This window comes from Nuphar pumila, chromosome 16 (genome assembly GCF_984573655.1).
Source record: "Nuphar pumila chromosome 16, dmNupPumi1.hap1.1, whole genome shotgun sequence".
Classification (NCBI taxonomy): Eukaryota; Viridiplantae; Streptophyta; class Magnoliopsida; order Nymphaeales; family Nymphaeaceae; genus Nuphar; species Nuphar pumila.
Window position 1 is genome coordinate 47,238,872 of NC_143264.1, and position 21,903 is coordinate 47,260,774.

The 21,903-nt window shown below is 39.8% G+C and overlaps 1 protein-coding gene across 3 annotated transcripts in view; it reads left to right on the plus strand.

Moving 5' to 3' along the window:
- The window catches only part of ALN (allantoinase), a 227,226-nt gene that overhangs the window by 36,902 nt on the left and 168,421 nt on the right, over positions 1 to 21,903 (plus strand). The window lies entirely within an intron of this gene.

Here is a 21,903-nt window from a genome sequence, read left to right on the forward strand (position 1 = left end):
GTTATGGGCGTGAAAATATTCAGAATATCAGAGGACACGGTCGTGGGAGAGGTATAGGAGGCAGAGGAAAACTTCAATGTACATTCTGTGGAAAATCTGAACATTTAGAAGATCGTTGCTAGGATAAGCATGGTCGGCCAACCTCTTCTTCATCAAAGTCATATGGTCTAAAAGCAAATGTTACTACACTAGAGGCAACAAATGCACATGATAATACCTCTGCAAGTGACAGTATCACCCTCAGTCGAACAGAATATGATGAGCTGATAGCTCTTCGCCCTTCGAGTTCCACCTCTCCTGTAGCCGGTGTTGCCTACTCAACAGGGAATCATCTTCATCTGAATGATAGTAAGTGGATTATTGACTCTGGCGCATCTAGACATTTGTGTGGAAATTCACTTGTTTTTTCAGATCTAAAGGATAATATTATTCATCGAGGAGTCTCATTAGCTGATGGGAGTTTCTCACCAGTTGTTGGTCAGAGAAATATTTCTATATCCTCCACTTTATAGTTGAAAAATGTACTTCATGCTCCCAACTTCCCTCAAAGTTTACTCTCTGTTAGGTGCCTTACAATAGAATTAAACTATAGAGTGATATTTGATCCGATGGGTTGTCATTTTCAGGATTTGCTGACGGGGAAGAAGATTGGTGGAGGCTATGAAGAAAATGGAGTCTACTACCTACATCATCCAGTGGGTAAGGTTTATGCTGCAGTGGAACACTCATCCAGTCCTGTTCAGTGGCATCGTCGTCTTGGTTATCCTTCATTGTCAAAGCTTCGTTATGTCTTTCCTCAAATTCCTTCTACTACATCATTTCAGTGTGAAGCATGTCAGTTGGGCAAGAATCATCGAAGTTCGTTTCCTCCGAGTTAGAGTCAGTGCAATCATAAAGTTTTTGAACTTCTTCATGCAGATGTATGGGGTCCTAGTAAGATTCCTACTAGGACTCAATGTCGATATTATCTTGTTATTGTTGATGACTTTTCTAAGTTGTCGTGGGTGTTCTTAATAAAAGAACGATCTGAAGTTCCAAGTATTATCATATCCTTAATTCTTGAAATAAAAACTCAGTTTGAATCTGTTGTCAAGATTGTTCGCACTGATAATGCTCTTCAGTTCAAATCAAAAGTTCTGTTACAATTTTACCAAGATCATGGCATTCAACCCCAAACTACATGTGCCTATTCATCTCAACAAAATGGGGTGGCTGAACGCAAACACCGACACCTGTTTGATGTTGCCCAGACCCTTATGATTCAATCCAATGTTCCTGCGTTATATTGGGGTGATGCGATTAGCACTGCTTATTATCTGATCAACCGCATGCCTTCATCTTCTGTGGGTGATCAAATTCCATTACGTATCCTACAACCTAATGCCCCACTCTTTTTTTTCTCACCAAAAATATTTGGATGTGTTTGTTTTGTACACAAACTTGGCCTTGACCGTGATAAATTAGCTGCTCAAGCTACAAAATGCATATTTATAGGTTATCCAAAAAATCAAAAGGGATATCGATGTTATGATCCTATCTCTCGCCGAGAGTATGTCAGTGCGGATGTATCTTTCTTGGAATCTATTCCATATTACTGTAGTACCTGTTCTCCGCTGCAGGTTGATCCAGCTGAGTCTTTTCCATTATCTATACCTCCTTTTCCTTTGGAATCTGTGCCCCAGTACCAAACCAAACTTCATCCTCTTTACGATTTCATAATCCTCCATTGGTATATGTGTGTAGAGCTCCACCTCCGCAAGTGCCTTCATCCACTTCTTCTCCTGAGGTAAGTACTACTGACAATAGTGATCTTCATGAGGATGATAACAGGCCTATCGCTCTACGAAAGGGGACACGACAATGTACCTTATATCCCATATCTCATTTTGTCTCTGATGTTAGAATTGGAAATCAGATGAAGACTTTTGTTTCAGCCTTATCTGCTGAAACCATTGCTCTGAACTATCAACAGGCAGAGCTAGATAACCGGTGGAAGCTGGCTATGCAAGAAGAAATTAATGCTTTATTGTCTCAGCATACATGGGATCTAGTTGATTCCCCAGTGGATGTTGACATTATTGGATGCAAATGGGTGTGATCATTGCAAATTTTTTCCTCTCTTGGTTTGTCTCTCTCTCTTCTCTTTTCATTTCTAACCTCTATTTCCCCCTTTTTTAAAGAGAAAAATAAAAGAAAGAAAAGAAGAGAGAATGCGAAAAGGAAGAAAAGAGAGGAACTCTTTTGCGGGGTCTCACTTGACCTTAATTTCAAAAATATTTAGAAAAATTACTCGCTTCCGTTTTGAAATATTTGCGGGAAAATTGGGATACGGGATTCGCTAGTCGGTACGAGGTTCGACCGTTCCTGGCACCTATACCAGGGGTAATCGAACCAAGGATCGAATTTATGCCTTCTTTCTTGCCTAAATATTATCTAAGAATTTATTCTAAGTTAAAAATGCACAAAGAGTCATGCTTGTGCAATGCTAGGATGTATGCTCTTTTGAAAATAATGATTTGGAAATCTGAGATTTTCCAAGTGAAAATGTGATGAGGAAATGAAGGAATGATTTTTGAATAGTTGAGTTTAACTTAGAACTTTTGAGATAAATCTTGAAAAGATATTCGAAGTTCTAAGTTTTTGAAATAATCAGAGTTGGAAAAATAAATCTTGAATTGAAGAGAATGATTTGAAGATGAGAGAAGGAAAAAATGAAATTAGGAATGAATTTTGAATTTGGATTTTGAACCTGGATTTAGGAGAGGAGATGAAATCTGAAACGGAATTGAATTGTAGATTCGAAGTTTGAAATCAGGATGGAATTTGGATTTGAGAAATCTAAATGGAATCTAAAAATAGAAATGGATTTAAGAAGTCCAGATGGGATCTGAAAATGGAATTGGATTTTGGAATATGGAAATCAAGATAGATTTGGATTTGAAATCTGGAACCTAAATGGAATTTGGATTCAGAATCTGGAATTCTAAATGGAATCTGGATCTGAAGTCTGAGATCCAAAGATGGGGTTGAATTCTAGAATCCTAAGTGGAATTGGATCCGAAGTCTGGGATCCAAAATGAAGTTGATTTCTAGGATCCTAAATGAAATTCGATCCGAAGTCTAAGATCCAAAATGAAGTTGAATTCTGGGATCCTAAATGGAATTGGATCCGAAATCTAAGATCCAAAATGAAGTTGAATTCTGGGATCCTAAATGGAATTGGATCCGAAGTCTGGGATCCAAAATGGAGATTGGATTTAAAAATATGGATCCCTAAATGGAGTTGAATTCTAATTTTAGAATTGGATTTTGAAGTTTAAATTTAGAAGATGAATCAAGAATTTCAAAGTTTAAATTGAGCTTTGAATTTTGATCTGAGATGTTAATTTGAATTCGAATTTGAATCCTGAAAATGAATTTAGAATTTCAAAGTTCGAGTTTGAACTTTTAAATTTGATTAAAATTTAGAAATTGAATATACAAATGACTTTCAAAGTCAATTTGGACTTTGAATTTGAAGTTTGAATTTGGAATCAAAAGATGAATTAGAAATTTCAAAGTTAAATTGAACTTTGAAATTGAATTTTGAGATTGCTGAATTGAATTTGAATTTGGTTTTGAATTGAAAGTTGAATTTGAATATAGAAATGAATTTCAAACTCAAATTGGACTTTGAATTTAGAGTTAGAATCTGAAGATGGTATTTGAATTTTACAAGAGTTTTAAAATTGATTTGAGAAGTGAAGAAGATATTTGAAGGAAATCACTTGGATTTTGAAAAAGAATTTTTGAAAATATGATGCAATTCTATGCTAAATGATGAATGAATTTAAAGAATTCTGAAATTTGATTTGAAAGGCATATTTCATTCTTTAGGTGGATTAAAATAAGATTGAGGATATAATACATTCCTGACTATGATCATTGAATGCATTATATAATAATCTATATTTAAATTCAGGTGAAGAATATAACATATTGTGGTGCTTTTATAGAGTTTAAAATGAAATTAACTCTCAATATATCCTGACTATGACCATTGATATATATTTTGAGTTAATTTTAAGTTAAACTCTGATAAAAGAAGAAAATATTTAAAAAAATATGATGATTTTTTGAAAGAGTTCCAGTGTGGATCCAATGTTATTCCATAAAAGATGAAAATCCTAAGTTTTGTTCACATCTTGACTATGGCCATTGATGTAAATCATCAACTTAGGATTTAATCACCTTTTATTTAGAATGGTGCACGTACCATTCGTGGTCACATTCGTGAAATTTTGAAATGGAAGGTAAAATGAGATGAAACAAGCAGTTTTCTAAAATATATATATGCTCACATTCTAGTCTAGCGTAAATAGTGTAAAATTTATCTAACTATTACATCATGGAAATTAATTTAAAATTACAAGGGTTTCTAATTCTAGGAAAGCAAATCATAATTTCCCTATATCTCCTGCAAAACACTTGGTTAGTATGAAAATAGAAGAGAAATGCATATATCACATTGATTTCGAAATGCAAATGGTGAGATGCTCATATGCCACGATATTTATGATCTAAGATGCGGAAAGATGAAAAAGTGATATATACTTATATACATACATATATATACATGCATATATATGTATATATATATATATATATGTATGTATATATATAGATATATATGGCATATATGCAACATAGGTGGATAATAGTTTGTGAGATAGAGGTGGTGTAGGTGGCAGTTAGAGTGGCTATAGATGTGAATATTACTGACAAATGAGTGCTGAAGACTGATTTGCAGCAGCTCATGAGAGTGGTGTTATCATGTGTTGGGGTTGGGAGAAGATGGATGCTGTGAAGGGTGAGTGGAGGGCTGGTTGCATAGTGTGGCTGGGGTAATGTGCACAGTGGAGTGTTTTGCAGCAGCTATATATAACATGAAATGATGTGAGTGAGTGAGGCAACAAAGTGTTTTGCAGCAGCTAGTGTAGTGAAAGGTGCACATGTAGCAGGGTATGTAATGAGGTGGTAATAGCTAGAGATAAACAGGAAGTGTGAAGGACATGTTGCAGCTGATAATGGTGCAAATAGGGACTGTGGATGTTGAGTGTATACATATCAAAAGGGGACAAAAAATGTTGCTATAAAGGTGGCTGTTGGAAATGTGCAGGGTTGGTGCACAGTGGAGCTGAGGTAATAAGGTGCAGCTGTAGTGTTTATACCTATATAGATGGAGATTATCAACATGTATTAATCTAATAACATTAAGAAAATGCTGATGATTGGGAGAATGTGATATACACCCATTCAGATTTTTTTTTTCACAGCAGGATGGTATATCCCATGGACAGCAGCATTGAAAGTTACTGCAAATGCAGCAAATTGACCCTGCATATTGATTCCAAAGGGTAGTCATTACCATGACTCGCAATATGCCAATATAAATAGCAGCATACAGATATAATACTGCTTATTATTACACAGATGCAAGGTACATGTGATACAAGGCAACATGCAGGAAATATAAAAAGAAAAGTAAAGAATTAACTCTACTATTGCACGAATTTGGTATTGAGATTCATAATACCTGGCAAGAAATATTTGGCATAGGTCTTTATGAGTATTTTGATTCCAGCAGACACCAAACAACGCGAAACATATATATATATATATATATATATATATATATATATATATATATATATATATATATATATATGGATTAAATTCAATAGACAGGGTGAGGAATTGGAATGAGCTACACAGAAATATGTACCGAAATCAGTGCCATATGATACTGGGTAACATATCAAAATGAACACAGCAGGAAAAACTGATTGAAAATAAGAGAATGATGGGATCTACTAACTCTACAGTTCTGAGAAAATATCCAGACTGTGGCAATGATTTTCCAATTGATTACAGGCATCAAAACATGGTCCTATTGCGAAGGGGTTCGCAATATCCTCAATACCAGTATAAGGGGTAAAGGTGAATGCCCATGCTTAGTATGTTACAGATTTCAACTTTTTATGGATGCAGGAGATATTGACAAGGTGCAGACGCTGATGAAGGTGCGATGGGTGGAATGCTTCCATAAGTGGGAGGGTATAGCTAATGGGATTTGATCCCACAGAGGGTTTAATCACGCAAAGGATCCCTGCAACAGGGCTCACTATGACCCTTAGTGAAATCTGAGTGGATTATGCGACACATTCACAGGAAAATATAAGATCAAAACCGAAGATTCATGAGAGATTTAGGCTAGTGTAACCGGTGTAATGCTGTGAGAATGAAATGGATTAGCAGGAATGAAGCTAGAATTTGGTGGAACACTAGCTGAACCAGAGTTTGGTGCCTGAACCAACTATGGAGGAAATGGCGTCAGCATCTGTGCTCACGCAGGTGGGAGGTTCAAAGGGGCGCCTCTCAACAAGTGATTCAATAATCAGCAAGCCACATATATGAACCCAACAGAAGAACCAACAAATTTAAAGGAGTATTAATAACCCAGCAAGTAAGCCAACAAGTCGATCTGTGAATTCAAACCTCTGTTAGTGGAGAAAATCTCTAGATCCCACTAGGAGGTCAATGGATATAAATGACAATAGATTTGGCAAAGGGATCAACAAATTTTTACAACTGATCAACAAACACAAACAAATGGAAACTAAGTAGTCATTCTCCAAAATCACCTGCCATAAAGCCCAGACTCCCCATGTCTATCAACCAACGGTAATCAAAGATAGAAAATAGAAGGAATTGTCAATTATATGAAATGCCTTACAGAATCCAAAGAGAAGGGAAAACGATGATGATAACATGATATCAAAACAAGAAATTAACTATATAGAGACCGAAAAATAAATAATAAATGGAATTATCGATTGATCTAAAAGGAAAACAAATAATAAAAAAAAAAATTGAAGAGCAGAGGAATAGATGTCAGAATCAGAAGACTCTGCTAATATAGCAGTAGGTGGATCAATATTGCTATAATGCAGATTGATCCTACCCCAGATGCATGAAGAAACACTGGAGAAAAGGAAAAAAAGAAAAAAAAAGAAAACAAAAGGGGAATCAAAATGAAATTATACAGATTGGAAGACGTAGATCGACGATAGTATTGAGTTAAAGTAGAACAATAATGAATTGCAAAAGAAAATGACGTATAAAGAAAATGGCGAAATCATAAAGGGAATTGTAGGAACATGAGTGTTCCGTTGGTGTTGCACAGAGATGCGTTGGGGTTGCTACAAGCAACCCAACATTCATCTATGGTGCGTTGATAAGGGCAAGAATCAGGAAATCAGAATAAACCCAAGAAAATAAAGGGGAAGTAGTAAAATGAATGGAGATACAAAATCAAAATCTTGATGAATCAACGATGCCATTACGAGGCATCGTTGATCATCTGTACGTAAGGAAGGAGATTCTATGAAATTAGAAATCCACAAAAACTGATACTGGAAATCAAAGATGCAAAATGAAGAAAACGAATAACAAAAACGAAAACAGAAAAAAAACTGAAATGTGGAGGGGCTTCTTACCTTGGTTTTGCAGAAGTCCTGAAGGAGGTAACCAATACTCCTTTGGTGGAATCAGAAGGGGAGCTCTCTGGTTCTTCTGGCTTGCAGAGACTTCCGAATTTGGAAGAGAGGGAGAGAACAGGGAAAAGGGATGAAGGTGGAGGGGTCGATAATGGATGGGATTATCGACCCCCTGAGGGTCGATTTTATAAGAGGTGTCCGTTAGGCCCCTCTCAGATCGGGTCCCCATTTTTTATCAAATTTCCTAAAAACGGAGGCCTTTTAAATTTTTTTTTCTAAAAAGTGTTTTCACAACTTGATTTTCAAAAAGGTGTTTTTAAAAGGCCATTTTTGTGTTTTCTTTTTCGATTTTCTTATTTTTTTGTTCTTTTCTTGAAATTTTCTACATTTTTTTTGTATTTTTGGAATAAAACTCAAAAAACTAAGGAATTTAAACTAATTTTGCAAAATTTTCAAAAATATTTATAAAAGAAGGGTTTTTTGAAAGTTCAAGGTTATCTTTCGGAATTTTCTTCAGAAAATGGGTTTGGATCCAAGGTATTTGAGAAAATATTCGAGTTTTGGGTCTCGAATCGAGGAATATACGGTAATGGATCCAAACGGATGCCGGATGAACTGTCTGAGCTTTTCAAAAGTTATTTTAGTAATTTTGAGAATTTGGTTTAAAAATTGGATAACGAAGCTCAGAATTAGATTTTGATAATGGATCCGGATCCGAAATCGAGTCAGATATATAAAATTTAATTTCAGTAAAATTTGAGAAATAAGCTGGAATTTAGATTTTAAAAGTGACTCAATTACTCAGAAAATGGAGTCAGTGGCAAAAAGGGAATATTTATAATATTTTGAAAAATTTGGGGTGTTGACAGATGCCCCTCTTTGCTACTAAGCCGGTTGAAAGTCGAGCTTAGTGGCAAAGAAAACACTCCAAATTTTGAAAAAAAATGCCCCAGTCAGCAGATCTGAACTGGGTGTGGAAGAATTATTTTGAAAACATGGCTTCTCAGGCTTAAAACCTTATCCTGAATGGTTTTGGGGAGACGAAATCCTCAAAAATGATATATATAGATAACAAGAAATGAGGAAATCGTGATGAGACTTTTGGGTGAAAATCCCGAAATGGCAGAAAATAAGAATTTTGATCAAGTCTCGTGGGTAAGACAAGATCAATTTTAGGAATGACTCAGGTTTAACCCTTAACCTGGATGAGACGAAGATATATCAAGATGGATTGAATGGGGGAAAGGAATATAAGTGGACTTTGATGGGACATTTTTGAAGGAAATGCCTCGTGAGATGAAACTCAAGTAAAATCCTATCCTGGATGGATATACAAAGCATGGATTCCTCGATGGGAAGAACCATGATGGGATTGAAAGAAAACACCTCATCAAAACGAGACTCAGGTTTAACCTAAACCTGAAAAGGAAGATACCTTGAAGGGCGAGGTTCAGGCCTAACCCTTAACCTAAAGGGGACGACCAAAACAAAATCCTCGAATGAGGAAACCATGATGGGACCTTCGGAGTTTGGACGAACAAATCCGGAAGGGGTTTGCGAAAGGAGGAAGATGGGGTTCCCTAAAGCCTGAAAAAGGGATGATCTTGGGCGTCTCATTGCTGAGACTAAATCAGCTTTTGAAATCGATGACCTCTCGCAGAAAAGTACAGGTTTGACCCTTAACCTGAGCGGGTACGACCATATGGATTTCTCGAATGAAGAAACCGTGATGGGACAGGAGAGATACTTCAACGGAATGAGGCAACTCTTCTGAAAGATATAATGTAATAAAAAAAAATTTGTTGGATCGGGTCGGATCCAGTTTTGGACCCGACCCGGATCCAAAGGGGGGACAGGCGGTCGGGCACCCCGATCGTCTCTCCCGTGCCTTTTAAGGTCGAGGCAAGGGAGGTGAGGGAGGTTCACGAAACCCCTCCCTCGATGTCTCTCTCCCGCACCGCCTCTCGTCTCTACACCCTCTGGAGATCCCTGTCAACCCGACGTCGACGTTGCCGCCACCTGCAACCTCCCTCCAACGCCGACGATGCCGCCGCCGGCGACCACCAGGTACGCACCTCCCCCTCTTTCGTTCGCCACTCTCTCTCTCCTCTCTACCTCTCCCGTCTCTTCTCTCCCTCACCTCTCTGTGTGGCCACACGAGGGGTCAAACCCCCTCCCTGTGCCCCTTTTGGCAGGGGAGGGGCTGAGCCCCCTCCTTGCTTCCGTTACGGTAGGGGAGGGGGGGCTGAGCCTCCTCCCTTCTCTCGTTACGGCATGGGAGGGGCTGAGCCCCCTCCTTGCTTCCGTTACGGTAGGGGAGGGGGGGCTGAGCCTCCTCCCTCCTCTCGTTACGGCAGGGGAGGGGCTGAGCCCCCTCCTTGCTTCCATTACGGTAGGGGAGGGGCCGAGCCCCTCCTCCCTGTCCCCTTTTTGATGTGCCAGCAGGGGCCGATTGTAATGAAAAGAGGCAGAAGCACCAATAGAGCAAAAGGCACTCTTAAAGAGTGACCACAAGAGTCAAGAACACAAGCACAAAAAGTGCACACACAAAACTCTCAAAAGTGAAAATGACTTAAAGTCATAAGTTGGATATTATTGAAGAAAGAAAGAGAAGGGTGGAAAACCCATACATTTACAAGGGGGAGCCTCCTTTTTATATAGAGGAGGAGAGCATAAAGGATGACCATAAAGGGGGCTCCCTTCTAGTCGTTGGGAGCCCCAACGGTCATAAATATGACTGTTGGGGCCCCAACGACTAGATAGGTGGGGCCCCTTATGGTCCTAAAACACAAAAACTGAAAAAGGAAAAAGTAAAAAAAAAAGGGGAGAAAGAAAGAAAAAAGAAAAAAGGTAAAAAAGAAAATGTATAGGTGGAATTACCAAAACACCCCTATCGGGTTTTTGGTTTATACAAAACAGAAAAAACTATATTATGTATATATATATATATATACGTATATATACTTATATATATACGAATGTATATATATAAGTATATGTATGTATATATATTTATATATACATAATTTAACATGCCCCCTCAAACTTTACGGGGAGAAGACCGAAAGTTTGCCAAGAAGAAACATGAATCGTGGAGTTGGGAGCGCCTTGGTGAAGAAGTCAGCCAGTTGATACTCTGAAGTGACATATGGCAATGTGATGGTTCCTTTGAGATATTCGTCTCGAACATAATGACAATCCATTTCGATATGCTTGGTCCGCTCATGAAAGGTGTGATTGCTGACAATGTATATCGCACTTTTGTTATCACAACAGAGCTTGGTGGAAGTGGAAATGAGAACGCCCATGTCACCAAGGAGACTTCTGAGCCACACAATTTCCATGGTTGTCATCAACATAGCCCGATATTCATCTTCAGTAGATGATAATGAGACCTTCTGCTGCTTCTTGCATCTCCACGAGATGAAAGATTCACCTAAAAAAATGCAAAGACCCGTAATTGAGATACGATCATTGAGATTTCCTCCCCAGTCAGCATTAGTAAAAACAGTCAATTCAAGAGATGAGGAAGAGGATAAGAAGAGTCCCTTGGAGATGGTATGTTTGATATATCGCACAATTCTCATTACGGCCGCCATATGAACCGAAGTAGGTGCATGCTGAAACTGGCTCACTGCATGAACTACATGAGCTATGTCTGGACGTGTGATGGATAGATAGGTGAGGGATCCAATTAATTGACGGTAGGGGGTTGGATCTTTAAGGAGAACACCATCTTCAAGTCTTAGTTTCGAATTGATAACTTCGGGAGTCTCAACTTTCTTTTCATCAGATATTCCTGATTTGGTACAAATTTCAGCAGCTAATTTCATTTGAGATAAGATGTATCCACGCGCGGAATAAGCCACTTCAATTCCTAAAAAATATCTCAAAAAACCAAGATCAGACATATCAAAAGTATCTTTTAACACAGACTTAACATCATTTACTCCCTTTTTGTCATTCCCAGTGATGATCATATCATCAATGATTAGTACATTATTAAACCTGTCATACCAAGCTTTAGGAGCTTGCTTAAGTCCATATAAGGCATTTTTTAATTTCAAAATTTTTCCATTTAAATTCATACCTGGAGGCGGTTCCATATAAACTTCTTCATTTAAATTACCATTCAAAAAGGCATTTTTGACATCAAGTTGAAAGATTGGCCATTTTTTAACAGAGGCTATAGCAATAAGGGCTCGAACACTAGTCATTCGAGCAACTGGGGCAAAAGTTTCATCATAATCTACCCCATATTCTTGGGCATATCCCTTGGCTACCAACCTAGCCTTATATCTTTCTAATGAACCATCACTCTTAGTTTTTACCTTAAAAACCCATCTACATCCAATGGGTTTCTTGCCATTGGGAGGATCAATGATTTCCCAAGTTTGCGCCTTTTTAAGGGCATTAAGTTCAAGTTCCATAGCTTCATTTCAATGAGCATATTGTTTAGCATCATTGTAATGAGATGGTTCATGATAGGAGTGAAGAGCAAGTAGGCATGCTCGAAAATTAGGAGAAAAGGAGTCATAAGAAACGAATCTATTTGGTATTTTAGGAATACGATTTGATCTTCTTTGAGTGGTCTCTTCAATCAACTCACTTTGAGAGAATTTTTCAAGGGCACAAGGGGGATTTCTTTCATTCCTTCTAGAGTAGACTTGTATTTGTCTTGAAACATTTTCTTCTAAGTTTTGATCATTATTTGGATGTTCAAAAAGATCTTCATTAAGAGGTTCACTAGGATCAACATGATCATCTATGATGCTTTCTTGAGGTAACAAGTCAAATAAGAAGGAATAGTCAATATTTTCATTTGGTTGGTGCGAAAAACCATTTTCTTCTTCGAGGAATGTGACATCTTTTGTGATATAAAGTTTGTTCTTAAGCATATCAAAACATCGATATCCTTTTTGTTTTTCGCCGTATCCTAAGAAAATACATTCAATAGCCCTAGGAGAAAGTTTATCATTTTTGCGAGTTAGAACAAAGCATTTACATCCAAAAATTCTTAATCTTTTATAATCGGGAGACATATTGTAAAGTTTTTCAAATGGAGAAAGATTTTTCAAAGAGGATGAAGGGGTTCTATTGATGAGATATGTTGAGGTTAGAACCGCTTCGGCCCAAAAGGATTTTGGGATATTTTTTGAAATCAATAACATTCTTGTAGTTTCTATTATGTGCCTATGCTTTCTTTCCGCAAGACCATTTTGTTGCGGAGTGTTAGGACAAGAACGTTGATGACAAATTCCATTTTCTTTTAAATAGCTTTGAAAATCATTAGACATATATTCACCTCCCGAATCGGATCTAAGAATAGATAAATTTCCCAAAAATTGATTTTTAACCATTGCATGAAATTCTTTAAAGAAGGAGAAGACTTCGAATTTGTGACTTAGGATGTATATCCACGTAAATCGAGTGAAGTCATCAATAAAGACCACATAATACGAAAAACCTCCTTTAGACAAAATAGGGGAGGGTCTCCACACATCAGAATGAACAAGCTCAAATGGCCGAGTGGTAAAGTAACTTCTTTGAGGAAATGGAGTAGCTTTAGATTTCCAAAAAATGCAATCTTTACAAGTCATGTGATTGTCTTTACAAGTATTGTTCAAAAACGGAAAAAGAGACATTTTTACAAAATTTGGATGACCAAGTCTCTGATGCCAAATTCCAATACTTTTGTCTTTTACAAGATTGCAAGATGACTTAGATGGAAGCGTCAAAAAGTCCATAAAATAGAGATCACCCCTTCTATGGCCTTACCCAATCAGCTTCCCTGACTGGAGATCCTGCACGGTGCAATCTTTGGGTGAGAAAGAGACTTGGCATCCATGATCGGTGATTTGGGAAACGGAAAAAAGATTTAAATTAATTTTTGGAACGATTCTTACTTTAGAAACAAAAAAGTTTTGAGAATTTTTGAAGTCAAGTGTTCCAATACTTTCAATTTTCAATGATGTTCCATCGGCCGTTGAAACATAGCACATGGGTTCGGAAAAAACATTTGAAAGAGAGTTTTTATGAGATGTCATATGAAAAGAAGCACCGGAGTCTAGTATCCACATACCTGGAGGTGATGAAGAGTAGGCGATGGCGGCTCCGGATGTTGAAGGAGAAGTCTTAAGAAGATGTTGGAGAACTTCGGAGATGTGATTTAGAGTTTCTTTGATATCTCCCTCTTTAGCACCTTCTTCCTTCTTTGGAGAATTTTCTCCAACCGCGGCTACCTTTCCTTTAAGTTTTGGACAAACCGGTCTTATGTGTCCCGGTTCATTACAATAATGGCATATTATTCCCTTTCTAGGCCCATTACTATTTTTGTTAAAATGGGGAGGTCTATATGCTTTCACATTCGATCCGGGCCTAGTAACGGCCAAAACTTCATTACTCTTAATGCTCAAGCCAAGTTGAGTTTCTTCTTGACATATCTCGGCAAGGGCATCTTCAATAGGTAGGGCTTTGCTTCTATGAAGAAGAGATGCCCTAACTTGTTCAAATTCCGGGCGAAGACCATGAAAAAATTGAAAAAAGTGCTCTTTTTCAATTTGTTCCCTTCTTAACTCAATATCTTGTGGATCTACCCATTTAGGCTCAAGAAGGGCAAGTTCATCCCAAAGAGGGGTTAGAGAGCTAAAATAGTCTCGGACACTCATATCCATTTGTTTGGTGGAATAAATTTTTTCTTGACAAAAAAATTGTCGAGCAAGATCCTTTTGGGTATACATACCCTTAAGGAAAAACCAAGCCTCATTGGCCCTTCTAAATTTGACAATATTAGCACAATTTTTAAGATCAACATTGTTCATAAACCATGCCAAAATTTTGTCATGGTTACTTTCCTAATCCTCAACTTTGGATTGATGGTCATTGATATCTTTGATGCGCTCATCGCCATCTAAAGCTTTTTCAATCTCATTTTCGATTTTAGTGAGAACAAGAGAGGGTTCGGGAGTAGTTCCCATAACAAAACCCCAAAGTTTTTTACCTCTTAGATGATTTTCCATAGCGGAGGCCCACATGAGATAGTTGGACCCATTTAGCTTAAAAGAAAGCTCTACTTTAAAGTCACGTTCCATCGGCACCAAATATGCTTCATTTCTTAAAAACTTTGAGAGGCACGCGTTCCAAGATAGCAAAAAGAGAAGCCCAATCACCAACCGAGCTTTGATACCATGTAATGAAAAGAGGCGGAAGCACCAATAGAGCAAAAGGCACTCTTAAAGAGCGACCACAAGAGTCAAGAACACAAGCACAAAAAGTGCACACACAAAACTCTCAAAAGTGAAAATGACTTAAAGTCATAAGTTGGATATTATTGAAGAAAGAAAGAGAAGGGTGGAAAACCCATACATTTACATGGGGGAGCCTCCTCTTTATATAGAGGAGGAGAGCATAAAGGAGGACCATAAAGGGGGCTCCCTTCGTTGGGAGCCCCAACGGTCATAAATATGACTGTTGGGGCCCCAACGACTAGATAGGTGGGGCCCCTTATGGTCCTAAAAGACAAAAACTGAAAAAGGAAAAAGTAAAAAGAAAAAGGGGAGAAAGAAAGAAAAAAGAAAAAAGGTAAAAAAGAAAATGTACAGGTGGAATTACCAAAACACCCCTATCGGGTTTTTGGTTTATACAAAACAGAAAAAACTATATTATGTATATATATATATATACGTATATATACTTATATATATACGAATGTATATATATAAGTATATGTATATATATTTATATATATATAATTTAACATATTAGACCCACTCGAGCATCTTTCCTGTGAAGGCGAATGGTCACCATTTATGTGATCTCAGCATTGTGCTAAATGCACGCATCGAGGTTGCTACAACCTCATCATCCAACCATCGTAACCCACATGGGACGTACTTGTCCAAAAGTACGATCGTACCTTCTTAGAGGTACAAGTATGATGAGAGGGCAACATATAATGTTTTATGATTCTTTTGGTCCATACATGACATGTATTGCTCTTTGAGTAATTGGCCTGTGGAGGCCGACATTATCTCATCTATATCAATAAAGTGTTGAGTTCCCACTTCAAGGTACTCCATGACCTCTCGTCAAATTTATACCATACCTGCCTTAAGGTTCGATTGTAATAGTAATTGCAGTGGGTTTCTCTCCAGAAATGAGTCTATTCACAAAGTTTACATTAAGTATGCAATTTCAAAAGGATAAGCATGCAGGACAGACAATCACAAGTCAAGAAGTCCTACAGGTATACCAATTAAACTACTCGATTCTCTCTAGAATGAGTCTACCCATAGAGTTTACTCTAAGCATGTAGTTTCAAAAGAATCAGAACGAGTAAAACACTGACTAGCAATTCATAAATTAAATACTTCTTCAGATAAGCAGGTATGTAAAATAACTATTCTATCTCAGGGGTCTTATTTTATTTTATTCATCCAAAATCCTCGTGCAAATTTCCCCTACCTCGGGATGTCGTGCAGCTGCGTGCGTCTACGGGTGTAGATGATACGAGGCTCAGGCCGCGGAGCCAGAGCGGGGTTCGATGCGAAGGCTCCAAAAGTGAGTATTCAGCGCTACATTCTTTATCATGCGAAGAAAAGAAAGTCAGACCTGTCGATCGAAAAAGAGAGAGGCTGCAAAGGTGTGCCCCTGCTGGCCGAAAACAGACAAGCGACAGGGGGCGAGCCCCTGCCTGCCGACAACAGCGGGGCGACAGGGGAGGAGCCCCTGTCGAAACAGCGAGGCGGCAGGGGGCCAGTCCCTGCCGACAGCAACGAAGCAGCAGGGGCTGAGCCCCTGCCGACAGCCACGAAGCGGCAGGGGCTGAGCCCCTGCCGACAGCCATGAGACGGCAGGGGGCCAGCCTCTGCCGACAACAATGAAGTGGCAGGGGGCCAGCCCCTGCCGACAGCACGAGACGACAGGGGGACAGCCCCTGCCGACTGCAACGAAGCAGCAGGGGGGGCCAGCCCCTGCCGACAGCACGAGACGGCAGGGGACCAGCCCCTGCCGACTGCATCGATGCGGCAGGGGAGGCCAGCCCCTGCCGATAACATTGAAACGGCAAGGGCTGAGCCCCTGCCGACCGCAACAAGGAGGCAGGGGCCAGCCCCTGCCGACAATCGAGAGGCGGCAGGGGGCCAACCCCTGCCGACAGCCATGAGACAGCAGGGGCTAGCCCTTGCCGACAGTCGAGAGGCGGCAGGGGGCCATCCCTTGCCGACAGTCGAGAAGCGGCAGGGGGCCAACCCCTGCCGACAGAGAGAGGGAGAGAGCTCGGGACGGGGGCGACAGGGGGCAACCGACCTCCGGTCGGTTTCCCTATCACCCACAGGGGTGAGGGGGTGTCGCAGGGGCCATTCGTCCCCTGTCGGCACTCCGACGCAGCCCCAGAGGGAAGAGGGGACGACAGGGGCCTCGTAGGCCACCTGTCGGGCCCTCCGATGAGCACAGGAGAGGCGGGAGGGCGCGGCAGGGGCCGTGCGCCGCCTGTCGGCCTCCCAGCGAGGTGACAGAGAGGTGGGGTGAGGAGGAGAAGAGGGAGGAGGAGAGGCGTACCTGGGAGGCGGTGGCCGGCGTCGATCGCAGCGACGGCGCTGGTGGCGAGCGCAGCAACGGAGGAGGGGGGTCATCGCGAGGGGATCGAAGGCTTCGAGAGGGAGGCGTGCCTCCCCTCGCCCTCCCTACAGTGCTCTTAAAGAGCTCGAGGGCGAAAAATCGGGGAAGCCTCGATTGGCTTCCCTTATCGGGTCGCAGGCGCGGGAAAGGTTGCGGCGCACAGGGGAAAGGGTTTTCTCAAAACCCTTTCTCCTGTGTTGGGTTATTAAAACCATAATGAAAAGGGGCCCGGGTCGGGTCGGGTCCGGACCTGACCCGACCCGGCCTGGGTCCAATACATTTTTTTTTTGAATTGTGGGTTTTACAGTCACACAAACTCGGCTAGGGAGGCGTCGCACCCGAGTCGACACGCCCCGACACGGGTGCGACTTCGGACACGGCTCAGACTCGGTTAACACCGAGTCGGACTCGGTTAACACCGAGTCGGACTCGGTCAACGAGTCGAGGCCGAGTCCGTCCTTGTTTTGGACTTGGTCAACGTTGACTGAGTTAAAAAATGTCTATTTTTAGGGCAAAAAACAAAAAAAAATGATCTTTTTATATATTTAAAATATATATATATATATATATATATATAGCATGAGTCTCAAACATAAGCCCCAGAAAAAAAAGCCGAGGGGAGCCCCCGACCCCCATTTCTGCAAGGGCAAAAGTACAATTTGCAAAGTTTGTAAAAACACTCATGCTGGTGCCAAACTTTAGAGGACAATATCCACATATATGCACACACTGGATATATTATTATCTATATACAACAACAACTACGCCTTCATCCCAAAACAATTGGGATCGGCGATATGAACCAACAAAGAAATTCATTTTGGGTCTTCCACATGAATCCTTTTCCTCCAATCATTTCTATCCAATGACATGTCCTCGGTGAGGTTCAAAGCATTCATATCCTTTCCTATCATCTCCATCCAAGTCTTCCTAGGCCTACCCCGACCTCTTTTAACTAATATATTTTCCCATTTCTCCATCCTTCTGACTGGAGCATCATTAGGCCTTCGCCGAATATGTCCAAACCACCGTAAACGATTCTCTCTCATCTTATTTTCAATGGGTGCAACGCCTACCTTCTTACGTATCTCCTCGTTCCGAATTTTATCTTTTATTGTATTTCCACACATTCATCTAAGCATCCGCATCTCAGCTACACTCATTTTTTGAATATGATGTCTCTTGGCAGCCCAACATTCCGTACCATATAGTAAAGCGGGTCTAATAGTCGTCCTATAAAACTTTCCCTTCAACCGCAATGGCATTCTACGATCGCACAACACTCCAGTTGCACTTTTCCATTTCATCCACCCAACCTTTATCCTATGATTTACATCTCCATCAATATCTCCATACTTTTGAATGATGGATCCCAAATATTTGAAATAATCATTCACCGGTATTTTTTGCTCACCAAGCTTCACTACACTCCCATCATTACTTCGTTGCTTACTAAACCGACATTCCATATATTCAGTCTTACTCTTACTCAACTTAAAACCTCTAGCTTCCAATGTTTGTCTCCATAATTCTAACTTGGCATTAACCCCAACTCTAGACTCATCAATCAAAACAATATCATCAGCAAACAACATACACCACGGTACATTTTCTTGAATTGATCTCGTAAGCTCATCCATCACTATCGCAAATAGGAAAGGGCTTAAAGCAGATCCTTGATGTAACCCAACCGTTATCGGAAAATTGGTTGTCACCCCTCCACAAGTGCGGACATTGGTTACTATTCCTTCATACATATCTTTAATTATACTAACGTACTTGAGAGAAACACCTTTCTTCATCATTGTCCACCAGAGAACGTCCCTAGGTACTCTATCGTATGCCTTCTCCAAATCAATAAAAACCATATGCAAATCTTTGTTCCTCTCTCTATATCTTTCAATAAGTTGTCTAAGAAGATGTATAACTTCCATAGTTGATCTTCCAGGCATAAAACCAAATTGATTCTCTGATATCATGACAACCTTCCTCAACCTAGACTCAATCACCCTCTCCCAAAGTTTCATAGTATGACTTATGAGTTTTATACCACGATAGTTTGTGCAATCTTGTATATCACCTTTATTCTTATATAGAGACACCAAAGTACTCTTCCTCCAGTCATTAGGCATCTTATTTGTCCGCCAAATCTTGTTAAAGAGATTTGTCAACCATTCTAAACCTTTCTCTCCCAAGTATTTCCAAGCCTCGATAGGTATACCATCTGGGCCAACTGCCCTTCTTGATTTCATTTTCTTCAAACCCTCTGCAATTTCTTTCTTTTGAATCTTGCGCATGAAGTCACGATTTATCTCATGAAAAGGAATGAAGAAGTCTCCAAGATCTTGGGCATGACTTTCATTAAATAGCTTATCAAAATAATCTTTCCATCTCTCTTTAATCTCCTCATCTTTGACTAAAACCCTTTGCGTTTCATCTTTGATACATCTAACCATACCCAAATCCCTCGATTTCCTATCTCTCATCTTTGCAAGCCTATAAATATCCTTCTCGCCTTCTTTGGTATCCAACTTGTCATAAACCTCCTTATATACCTTAGCCCTCGCGTTTCGAACTACTTTTTTAGCTTCTTTGCTATCATATACTTCTCCAAATTCTCATTATCACGACTCTTAGATTTCTATAACACTCTCTTTTAACCTTAATAGCTAATTTGACATCCTCGTTCCACCATGATGTATCCTTACCTAGTGGTGCACCGCCTTTAGACTCACCCAATACCTCCTTAGCCACCTTTCTCATGACACCTGCTATCTTATTCCACATTGATTCTGAATCCTCCTCGAGACACCAATCAACTTCCTTAACTACCTGCTCTACAAACATTCCTTGTTTAGCTCCTTTCAGTGCCCACCACTTAATTCTAGGATCTATCCTATGTCTATCCCTTTTGCGGCATTGTCTAATTCTAAGATCTAAAATTAAGACTCTATATTGTGTAACTACACTTTCTCCCGGTATAACCTTACAATCGATGCAACAACCCCTATCTCTCTTTCTAAGTAGGAAAAAATCTATCTGACTTGTATTAACCCCACTTTTAAATGTTACTAGGTGAGACTCTCTCTTCCTAAACCAAGTGTTTGCTACGATCATATCATAGGACAAACAAAAATCTAAAATCCTTTCCCCACTTTCATTTCTTTCTCCTATACCATAGCCTCTATGGATACTCTCAAATCCACCTCTACTAATGCCTACATGTCCATTAAGGTCACCGCCGATGAAAAGCTTTTCTCCATAAGATATCCCTTGTACTACTCCATCTAAATCTTCCCAAAATTGATGCTTAATGGAATCATCTAAACCTACTTGAGGTGCATAAACACTAATAATATTAAAAAAGTCCGTACCTAATACTAATTTAATAAGCAAAATCCTATCACCCTTCCTACGGACCTCAACTACATTATCTATAAACTCACGACTCATAACAATCCCTACTCCATTTCTATTCCTATTTATTCCAGTATACCAAATCTTATATCCCCAAGGTTCTATCACTTTTTCTTTCTCACCTACCCATTTGGTCTCTTGTAGACATAAAATATCAATCTTTCTCTTACACATAACATCTACTAACTCTACCAACTTACCAGTTAAAGACCCTATGTTCCAAGTGACTAACCTAATTTTATGGTCTTGGACTAACTTCTTTACCCCCACCCGTCCAACAAAGTGAGGGAACCCTTGCTTATTTGACACCACACCCGGGCGCCGGTGTGACGCGTCGCTTCTGGGCGACGACCTAGCAACCCTTTCCCATTTATCACTGCCTCCGGGCCTACAGAGTACAGCGCGTCGCTCAGTAGGGAACGCCCCAACGAAATTCTCATATTGGTTCATTTTCATAGGGTATGACTAAGTTTTTATGTTGGCTATCACATGCCTACCGCAACCCTCCTCCTTTGTCCGGGCTTGGGACCGTCACTGTATAACTAAACAGTTATACACAGGCGGAGTTATATATTATTATATATATATTTTAAAAAATATCTATATATATAGCCTAGTCCCCGTGTCCAAAATTTTTAAAATTGCGCTGCACTCGTGTCGCACCCACACCCATGTGACATAGCTTCTCAGTCGTCCCACGCTTCCCGCTTCCTAAAATTTTGAAAGTGCCTCGCTTCCTGCTCCCGCTTCCTCGACTGGCAACCATGATCTTAACAAATATGAATCAATACATTTTAACACTTCAGGGGTGCAGAAGCACCCATGTTACATAGGTAGCCACACATGACTGTGATACTGTTGAAAGAATGTCACTGTGGACGCCTCACTTCGTAACCTGAGATATCTCCTTGTCAAGTGTTGATGTTATCCAACAAATCTGCTCGATATTCTGATGCCCTTAATTCAATCTGAGGCTCTCTATGTGTCATACACCAGAAGTCCAGAAGTTAACTTTCTAGCATCTGATTCATGATCACGTAGATTTTCTTGGATTTATGCATCTGATGAGAGCAGTAGAGAACTGGTGTCTCTCGTTTGTTTAGTGGCAGTGACACTATACTTTTGATATTAGATGCATTTACATCATCAGTTGCCCTCCACTCATGCTAGCCTCTTACACATGACTATGATTCAGTTAAAAATTGGTGACCAGCCAAAAGTTCCATTCTATATACCTTAATATTCTTTTTGTTCAATGTTAATGACCTGTTGTATTGAAAGAATGAATCAGTTAAAGCATGTCTTAGTTTCCATCTCAAATTCCTATACT